Below are 10,700 nucleotides of genomic sequence, written 5' to 3'. Positions count from 1 at the left end.
GATCCTACTAGATACCCTTGGTCACCACGTAAAACATGCAACAACAAAATTAGAGGACGTCTAACTTGTTTTTGCAGGGTATGATTGTGATGTGATATGGCCAATGATGTGATGTGATATATTGGATGTATGAGATGATCATGTTGTAATAGAAATATCGACTTGCACGTCGATGGTACGGCAACCGGCAGGAGCCATAGGGTTGTCTTTATACTAACATATGTGCTTGCAGATGCGTTTACTATTTTGCTAGGATGTAGCTTTAGTAGTAATAGCATAAGTAGCACGACAACCCCGATGGCAACACGTTGATGGATGATCATGGTGTGGCGCCGGTGACAAGAAGATCGTGCCGGTGCTTTGGTGATGGAGATCAAGAAGCACGTGATGATGGCCATATCATGTCACTTATGAATTGCATGTGATGTTAATCCTTTTATGCACCTTATTTTGCTTAGAACGACGGTAGCATTATAAGGTGATCTCTCACTAAAATTTCAAGACGAAATTGTGTTCTCCCCGACTGTGCACCGCTGCTACAGTTCGTCGTTTCGAGACACCACGTGATGATCGGGTGTGATAGACTCAACGTTCACATACAGCGGGTGCAAAACAGTTGCGCACGCGGAACACTCGGGTTAAGCTTGACGAGCCTAGCATGTGCAGACATGGCCTCGGAACACATCAGACCGAAAGGTCGATCATGAATCATATAGCTGATATGATTAGCATAGGGATGCTTACCACTGAAACTACTCTCAACTCACGTGATGATCGGACTTGGGATAGTGTAAGTGGATCATGAACCACTCAAATGACTAGAGAGATGTACTTTTTGAGTGGGAGTTTAACATATAATTTGATTAAGTTGAACTCTAATTATCTTGAACATAGTCTAAGTCCACTTTGAATGTATTTGTGTTGTAGATCATGGCTCACGCAAGTGTCATCCTGAATTTTAATACGTTCCTAGAGAAAGCTAAGTTGAAAGATGATGGAAGCAACTTTGTAGACTGGGCTCGTAATCTTAAGCTAATCTTACAAGCTGGAAAGAAGGATTATGTCCTTAATGCTGCGCTAGGAGATGAACCACCCGCTACGGCTGATCAGGATGTTAAGAACGCTTGGTTAGCACGTAAGGAGGACTACTCAATAGTTCAATGTGCAGTATTGTATGGCTTAGAACCGGGACTTCAACGTCGCTTTGAGCGTCATGGAGCATTTGAGATGTTCCAGGAGTTGAAGTTTATCTTTCAGAAGAACGCCCGGATCGAGAGGTATGAGACCTCCGATAAATTCTATGCTTGCAAGATGGAGGAAAACTCGTCTGTCAGTGAACATGTGCTCAAAATGTCTGGGTACTCAAACCGTCTAGCTGAACTGGGGATTGAACTCCCGCAAGAAGCTATCACTGACAGAATCCTCCAATCACTGCCGCCAAGCTATAAAGGCTTTGTGTTGAACTACAACATGCAAGGGATGAACAAGTCTCCCGGCGAGTTGTTTGCGATGCTGAAAGTCGCAGAGTCTGAACTCCGTAAAGAGCATCAAGTGTTGATGGTGAGCAAGACCACTAGTTTCAAGAGAAACGGCAAAGGCAAGAAGGGCAATTCGAAGAAGAGCGGCAAGCCTGTTGCCAATCCGCCGAAGAAACCCAAGGCTGGACCTAAGCCTGAAACAGAGTGCTTCTATTGCAAGGGTATGGGTCACTGGAAGCGCAATTGCCCCAAGTATCTGGCAGATAAGAAGGCGGGCAAAGAAAAATCAGGTATATTTGATATACATGTTATTGATGTGTACTTAACCGGCTCTCGTAGTAGTGCCTGGGTATTCGATACCGGTTCTGTTGCTCACATTTGCAACTCGAAGCAGGAACTGCGGAATAGACGAAGGCTGGCGAAAGACGAAGTGACGATGCGCGTAGGAAACGGTTCCAAGGTTGATGCAATCGCCGTCGGCACAGTGTCACTTCAACTACCATCGGGATTAGTGATGAACTTAAATCATTGTTATTTAGTGCCTGCGTTGAGCATGAACATTATATCTGGATCTTGTTTATTGCGAGACGGTTACTCTTTTAAGTCTGAGAATAATGGTTGTTCTATTTCTATGAGTAACATCTTTTATGGTCATGCACCGAATGTGAGAGGATTGTTCATATTGAATCTTGATAGAGATACGCATATACATAACATTGAGACCAAAAGAGTTAGAGTAAACAATGATAGCGCCATATTTTTGTGGCACTGCCGCTTGGGTCATATTGGTGTAAAGCGCATGAAGAAACTCCATGCTGATGGACTTTTGGAGTCACTTGACTTTGATTCACTTGACACGTGCGAACCATGCCTCATGGGCAAGATGACTAAGACTCCGTTCTCCGGAACAATGGAGCGTGCAAGTGACTTGTTGGAAATCATACATACCGATGTGTGTGGTCCAATGAGCGTGGAGGCACGCGGCGGATATCGTTATTTTCTCACCTTCACTGACGATCTAAGTAGATATGGTTATGTCTACTTGATGAAGCACAAGTCTGAAACATTTGAAAAGTTCAAACAATTTCAGAGTGAATTGGAAAATCATCGTGACAAGAAGATCAAGTTCCTGCGGTCTGATCGTGGGGGTGAATATCTGAGTTTCGAGTTTGGTACTCACTTAAGACAATGTGGAATTGTTTCGCAGTTAACACTGCCTGGAACACCACAGCGTAATGGTGTGTCCGAACGTCGTAATCGTACTTTATTAGAAATGGTGCGATCTATGATGTCTCTTACTGATTTGCCGTTATCGTTTTGGGGTTATGCATTAGAAACAGGTGCATTCACTTTAAATAGGGCACCATCGAAATCCGTTGAGACGACACCATACGAACTGTGGTATGGCAAAAGGCCAAAGTTGTCGTTTCTTAAAGTTTGGGGATGTGATGCTTATGTCAAAAAGCTTCAGCCTGAAAAGCTGGAACCCAAAGCGGAAAAGTGTGTCTTCATAGGTTACCCAAAAGAGACAGTTGGGTACACCTTCTATCTCAAATCCGAGGGCAAAGTGTTTGTCTCTAAGAACGGAACTTTTCTCGAGAAGGAGTTTCTCTCGAGAGAATTGAGTGGGAGGAAGATAGAATTTGACGAGGTTGTCGAACCTCTCATCCCTCTGGATGGTGGCGCAGGGCAAGGGGAAACCTCTGTCATTGCGACACCGGTTGAGGAGGAAGTTAATGATGATGATCATGAAACTCCAGTTCAAGTTTCTGTTGAACCACGCAGGTCGACGAGATCACGCGCTGCTCCAGAGTGGTACGGTAATCCCGTCTTATCAATCATGTTGTTAGACAACAATGAACCTGCAAATTATGAAGAAGCAATGGTGGGCCCAGATTCCAACAAATGGCTGGAAGCTATGAAATCCGAGATAGGATCCATGTATGAGAACAAAGTGTGGACTGTGGAGATGCTGCCTGAGGGCCGCAAGGCTATTCAGAACAAATGGATCTTTAAGAAGAAGACGGACGCTGACGGTAATGTGACCGTTTATAAAGCTCGACTTGTGGCAAAGGGTTTTTCACAAGTTCCAGGAATTGACTATGATGAGACTTTCTCTCCCGTAGCGATGCTTAAGTCCGTCAGAATCATGTTAGCAATAGCTGCATTTTTCGATTATGAAATCTGGCAGATGGATGTCAAAACGGCGTTCCTTAACGGTTTCCTTAAGGAAGAGTTGTATATGATGCAACCCGAAGGTTTTGTCGATCCTAAAAATGCTGACAAGGTGTGCAAGCTCCAGCGATCCATTTATGGACTGGTGCAAGTATCTCGGAGTTGGAACAAACGCTTTGATGAGGTGATCAAAGCATTTGGGTTTATACAAGTGGTTGGAGAATCTTGTATTTACAAGAAAGTGAGTGGGAGCTCTGTGGCGTTTCTAATATTATATGTGGATGACATATTACTGATTGGAAACAACGTAGAGCTTTTGGAGAGCATAAAAGGTTACTTGAATAAAAGTTTCTCTATGAAGGACCTAGGAGAAGCTGCTTACATTCTAGGCATTAAGATCTATAGGGATAGATCAAAACGCCTGATAGGACTTTCACAAAGCACATACCTTGATAAAGTTTTGAAAAGGTTCAAAATGGAACAGTCCAAGAAAGGGTTCTTGCCAGTGTTACAAGGTACGAGATTGAGTAAGACTCAGTGCCCAGCAACTGATGAAGATAGAGAGCATATGCGCTCCGTCCCATATGCTTCAGCCATAGGCTCTATCATGTATGCAATGATGTGCACTAGACCGGATGTTAGCGTGGCCATAAGTATGGCAGGTAGGTTCCAGAGTAATCCAGGAGTGGATCACTGGACGGCGGTCAAGAATATCCTGAAGTACCTGAAAAGGACTAAGGAGATGTTTCTCGTGTATGGAGGTGACGAAGAGCTCGCCGTAAAAGGTTACGTCGATGCAAGCTTTGACACAGATCCAGACGACTCTAAGTCGCAAACCGGATACGTATTTATTCTTAATGGGGGTGCAGTAAGCTGGTGCAGTTCCAAGCAAAGCGTCGTAGCAGATTCTACATGTGAAGCGGAGTACATGGCTGCCTCGGAGGCGGCTAAGGAGGGTGTCTGGATGAAGCAGTTCATGACGGATCTTGGAGTGGTCCCAAGTGCACTGGATCCAATAACCTTGTTCTGTGACAACACTGGTGCAATTGCCTTAGCAAAGGAACCAAGGTTCCACAAAAAGACCAGACACATCAAACGACGCTTCAACCTCATCCGCGACTACGTCGAGGAGGAGGACGTAAATATATGCAAAGTGCACACGGATCTGAATGTAGCAGACCCGCTGACTAAGCCTCTTCCACGGCCAAAACATGATCGACACCAGAACTGTATGGGTGTTAGATTTATTACAATGTAATTCACATGGTGATGTGAGGGCTAGATTATTGACTCTAGTGCAAGTGGGAGACTGTTGGAATTATGCCCTAGAGGCAATAATAAATGTATAGTTATTATTATAATTCCTGTATCAAGATAATAGTTTATTATCCATGCTATAATTGTATTGAATGAAGACTCATTTACATGTGTGGATACATAGACAAAACACCGTCCCTAGCATGCCTCTAGTTGGCTAGCCAGTTGATCGATGATAGTCAGTGTCTTCTGATTATGAACAAGGTGTTGTTGCTTGATAACTGGATCACGTCATTGGGAGAATCACGTGATGGACTAGACCCAAACTAATAGACGTAGCATGTTGATCGTGTCATTTTGTTGCTACTGTTTTCTGCGTGTCAAGTATTTATTCCTATGACCATGAGATCATATAACTCACTGACACCGGAGGAATGCTTTGTGTGTATCAAACGTCGCAACATAACTGGGTGACTATAGAGATGCTCTACAGGTATCTCCGAAGGTGTTAGTTGAGTTAGTATGGATCAAGACTGGGATTTGTCACTCCGTGTGACAGAGAGGTATCTCGGGGCCCACTCGGTAATACAACATCACACACAAGCCTTGCAAGCAATGTAACTTAGTGTAAGTTGCGGGATCTTGTATTACGGAACGAGTAAAGAGACTTGCCGATAAACGAGGTTGAAATAGGTATACGGATACTGACGATCGAATCTCGGGCAAGTAACATACCGAAGGACAAAGGGAATGACATACGGGATTATACGAATCCTTGGCACTGAGGTTCAAACGATAAGATCTTCGTAGAATATGTAGGATCCAATATGGGCATCCAGGTCCCGCTGTTGGATATTGACCGAGAAGTCTCTCGGGTCATGTCTACATAGTTCTCGAACCCGCAGGGTCTGCACACTTAAGGTTCGACGTTGTTTTATGCGTATTTGAGTTATATGGTTGGTTACCGAATGTTGTTCGGTGTCCCGGATGAGATCACGGACGTCACGAGGGTTTCCGGAATAGTTCGGAAACGAAGATTGATATATAGGATGACCTCATTTGATTACCGGAAGGTTTTCGGAGTTACCGGGAATGACGAATGGGTTCCGGGAGTTCACCGGAGGGGGGCAACCCACTCCGGGGAAGCCCATAGGCATTTGAGGGGGTCACACCAGCCCTTAGTGGGCTGGTGGGACAGCCCACCAATCCCCTATGCGCCAAGAGAGAAAAAATCAAAGGAAAGAAAAAAAAAGGAAGAAGTGGGAAAGGGGAAGGACTCCCTCCCACCAAACCAACTAGGACTCGGTTTGGGGGGGAGAGTCCTCCCCCCTGGCTCGGCCGACCCCTTGGGGATCCCTTGGACCCCAAGGCAAGGTCCCCCTCCCTCCTCCTATATATATGGGGCTTTTAGGGCATATTTGAGACGACTTTCTCACGGCTGCCCGACCACATACCTCCATAGTTTTTCCTCTAGATCGTGTTTCTGCGGAGCTCGGGCGGAGCCCTGCTGAGACAAGATCATCACCAACCTCCGGAGCGCCGTCACGCTGCCGGAGAACTCTTCTACCTCTCCGTCTCTCTTGCTGGATCAAGAAGGCCGAGATCATCGTCGAGCTGTACGTGTGCTGAACGCGGAGGTGCCGTCCGTTCGGTACTAGATCGTGGGACTGATCGCGGGATTGTTCGCGGGGCGGATCGAGGGACGTGAGGACGTTCCACTACATCAACCGCGTTCTCTAACGCTTCTGCTGTACGATCTACAAGGGTACGTAGATCACTCATCCCCTCTCGTAGATGGACATCACCATGATAGGTCTTCGTGCGCGTAGGAAAATTTTTGTTTCCCATGCGACGTTCCCCAACAGTCCGACAAACGTGCCAGAGCTGAGGTGATTCGTCGTCGCACCGACGAGCATGGTACCGGGATTGAAGACATGGTGCAAGACTTTGATGATGCTCGTGATTCGGACGATGAGATGGAGGAATCTGCAAAGGCCTTCTATGAAATGTTGGAGTCTTCAAAACGTCCTCTCCACGAGCAGACTGAGCTTTGTCAGCTGGATGCCATCGCGCAAGTAATGGCTCTGAAGGCTCAATTCAACCTAGGCAGAGAATGCTACGACGCGATGATGACGATATTTGGACGCTTTCTACCCAAGGGCCATGTATTGCCTGCAAACCTGTACCAGTCAGAGAAAATCCTCCGTGTACTTAAGATGCTCTATGAGAAGATACATGCATGTGAGAATGGATATGCCTTATTTAGGCTTGAGTATGCAGCCTTGAACTATTGCCCCATTTGCAATTCTTCCAGGTATATTGTGGTAGACAACGGCATGGGTGAGAAGAATCAGACCAAAATCCCCATTAGTGTTCTTCGATATCTGCCAATCGTACCAAGACTTCAACATCTTTTCATGGTCGAAGAGATGGCCAGACAGATTACATGGCACAAATTGGGCAAAAGAACCGAACTAGATGCGGATGGGAACAAGATGCTGGTACACACTTCAGATGGTTTTGCGTGGAGGCACTTCGATGCATTACATAAGGATAAATCGGAAGATCCAAGGCAACCTAGAGTTGCCATCAGCACGGATGGGTTCAATGTGTATGGTATGACGGCAGCACAATACAGTTGTTGGCCTGTATTTGTCATTCCACTAAATTTGCCACCCGGAGAGATTATGAAAAGAAAGAACATTTTCCTGACGTTGATAATTCCAGGGCCCAACTATCCGGGGAAGAATATGAATGTGTACATGCAGCCGCTTAAGGATGAGTTGCAAGAAGCCTAGGATAATGGGATCAAGACCTACGACGCGGCTACCAAAACAAATTTCAAAATGCATGTGTGGTATATGTACTCGACGCATGATTATCCGGCGTTTGCGCTATTCTCTGGCTGATGTGTGCATGGAAGGTTCCCGTGCACCACATGCAAGGCAGCTCTTTAGTTCAGTTGGCTGCAGGCTGGTCGCAAGTATTCTTGCTTCGACATGCATAGACAATTCCTGGATCCTGACCATAAGTTCAGAAAAGACAAGAAGAATTTCATCAAAGGTAGAGTTGTCAAAAACACTGCACCAGCTGCGTTGACAGGCTAACAGACCCATGATCAGTTAAACGCTCTTGAGCCTGATCCTTTGCGTCCAGGATACTTCAAAGGGTATAATACGGAACACGCCTGGACTCACAAGTCATGCTTATGGGATCTCCCTTACTTCAAAGACCTCCTTTGCCCACACAATATTGACGTGATGCACACTGAAAAGAATATTGCGGAGGCCATTTTTGGTACATTGTTTGGCATAGAGGAGAAGTCAAAAGATAATCCTAAGGCTAGAATCGACCTGGAGGCTCTATGTGATAGACCGTTGCAAAACTTGCGACAACGGAAAGGAAGGCAAAGCATAGCGAAGCCAAAGGCATGGTTCAATCTTGAAAGGCCAGCTATGAGGGAAATGCTATTGTGGGTGAAAATGCGGTTGATGTTCCCCGATGGGTATGCTGCGAATCTAAAGAGGGGAGCGAGTCTTGAGAAATTGAAAATATTTGGGCTCAAGAGTCATGATTGGCACATATGGATTGAGCGGGTAATGCCGGTGATGTTGCGTGGCTTTATCCCTGAGGATGAATGGCTAGTACTGGCAGAGCTGAGCTATTTCTTCCGTTCTCTTTGTGCGAAAGAACTATCGCCTGGCGTGCTAGATGAAATGGAAGAGTTGGCGCCGGAGTTGATCTGCAAATTAGAAAAGATCTTTCCACCGGGCTTATTTAATCCAGTGCAACATTTGATTTTGCATCTCCCGACCGAGGCAAGAATGGGGGGCCCGTTCAAAATCGATGGTGCTACTCAACTGAGAGGATGCAGAAGACGCTTCGAGCTAAGTGTAAAAATAAACATAAAATTGAAGCATCGATGGCCGAGGCATTCATTACTGAGGAGGCGGCAAACTTCGTGACAGCACACTACGAAGCCAAAAATCATCATTTGCATAACCCGAAGCCTCGGTACAATGATGGCGATCGAGAAAAAGTTCGATCCAACCTCAGCCTATTCAAAGGTAAGCTCGCACCATCCGGTGCTTCGAAAGGGAAATCATTGGATGTCGAAGAATGGCAGACCATTTCATTGTATATCTTCACCAACCTAACAGAAGTGCGGCCGTACATCGAGTAAGTTCTCGGTAATTTATTGTTCCACAACTTCTAATTGCTTTGATCTACTCTTATTCCCGGATATTTGATATAGTCGATACGTCGCCGAATTCTCGGATGGAGCGGTCATCGAAAAGGATTCTGTCAAAGGGTATGAGCTTCTCGCAAAGCATGGAGGCGACTATCCCGGTTTCATCTCTTGGTTCAAACAAAGGGTAATTTATTACCATTAAGGGCCCATTTGATTTATTGGTCTAATTTGTGGCTAATGCATCCATTCTTTCGTATTAAAATTGTAGGTTGATGCAGAGTCTATGGACGCCGAGTTGAGACAAGTCGCTAATGGTTTTGACTATAAGGTCCGTTCATTTGACAAATACAACATCAACGGGTATCACTTTCGTACCTTTGGCAAAGAGCTATCTATGCCTGACCTAAAGACTACAAACTTTTCTGTCTCTGCTATCGGCGAAGGAGACACCGTGTATTATGGAAGAGTTGAAGCAATTTATGAACTTCTATTCTATGGTGAAAACCCACCGACCGCCGTAGTCTTCAAAAGTTATTGGTTTGAGCCAAGGGAGACTAGAAGGACTCATGAACATATAGGACTAGTCGAAATCAACCAAAACACCCACTTAGATGTTCCCGATGTCTATATTACGGCTCAACAGGCGACACAAGTTTTCTATCTACCGTGGGCCTGCCAAACTGATCCAAATCTCAAAGGTTGGGATGTCGTTTATGAAGTGCCACCACATTTTAGACCACCTACCCTCAATGAAGAGGATTACGAACCTCACATTAACCCAGACACATATGAAGGGGAATTCTTCCAAGAAACACGTATGTCCAAGAAACGTTTCAAGAATCGCTCTACTTCACCCCAGAACATTGAAGTAGACAGCGACAGTGAATCCGTCTTAACCCCTGATCCCGAACAGGAAGAGCTGGAAGAAGAAGAGGTTACTGCTGCGGATGACCTGTCACTTCTTGACCGATTACATAATGGTGGCCTTCCACATGTTCTTCGTGATAGTGATGATGATGATGCATTTATTGATGATAGTGATGATCATGATGCATTTATTGACCCCGAAGCATATATAGACGAGGATGATTGTTATTAGTTCATGTCAGGTATTCAACTATTATACTATATATAAATTTTGAGTTCATGTTAGGTATTCAATTTTTATTAGTCATGTTGGTATTTATGACGATGATACACTTAAATTATATACATTTTATTACTCCTGTTGGTATTTATGTTGTACTCATTTCATTTACTCTTTGTCATGACAGGTGTTGAAAGATGGTGGGAAAGGGTCGAAAGCACTCCGCGGCTGCTTCTTCGTCGGCGGGTGATGGGATGGGTACTTCCATTCCTGCCTCACCTCTTCGGAGAGTGTTGCTCTCTACTGTGCAAGGAGCGCCCCCCGTGACAGGAGGTCGACCCCCCGCGAAGCCGAGAGGCACTAAAGGTACACGTTGTATTCATGTTGGTATTTATGTTGTACTCATGTTGTATGCATATTGGTATTTATATACATTTTATTACTCGTGTTGGTATTTATGTTGTACTAAAGGTACACGTGGCCGCGGGAGAGGTAGGGCTACACGGTCTCC

The sequence above is a fragment of the Hordeum vulgare genome, chromosome 2H (genome assembly GCF_904849725.1).
Source record: "Hordeum vulgare subsp. vulgare chromosome 2H, MorexV3_pseudomolecules_assembly, whole genome shotgun sequence".
Lineage (NCBI taxonomy): Eukaryota > Viridiplantae > Streptophyta > Magnoliopsida > Poales > Poaceae > Hordeum > Hordeum vulgare.
The sequence above is the reverse complement of the archived record's forward strand: the minus strand, read 5'-3'. Positions refer to the sequence as shown.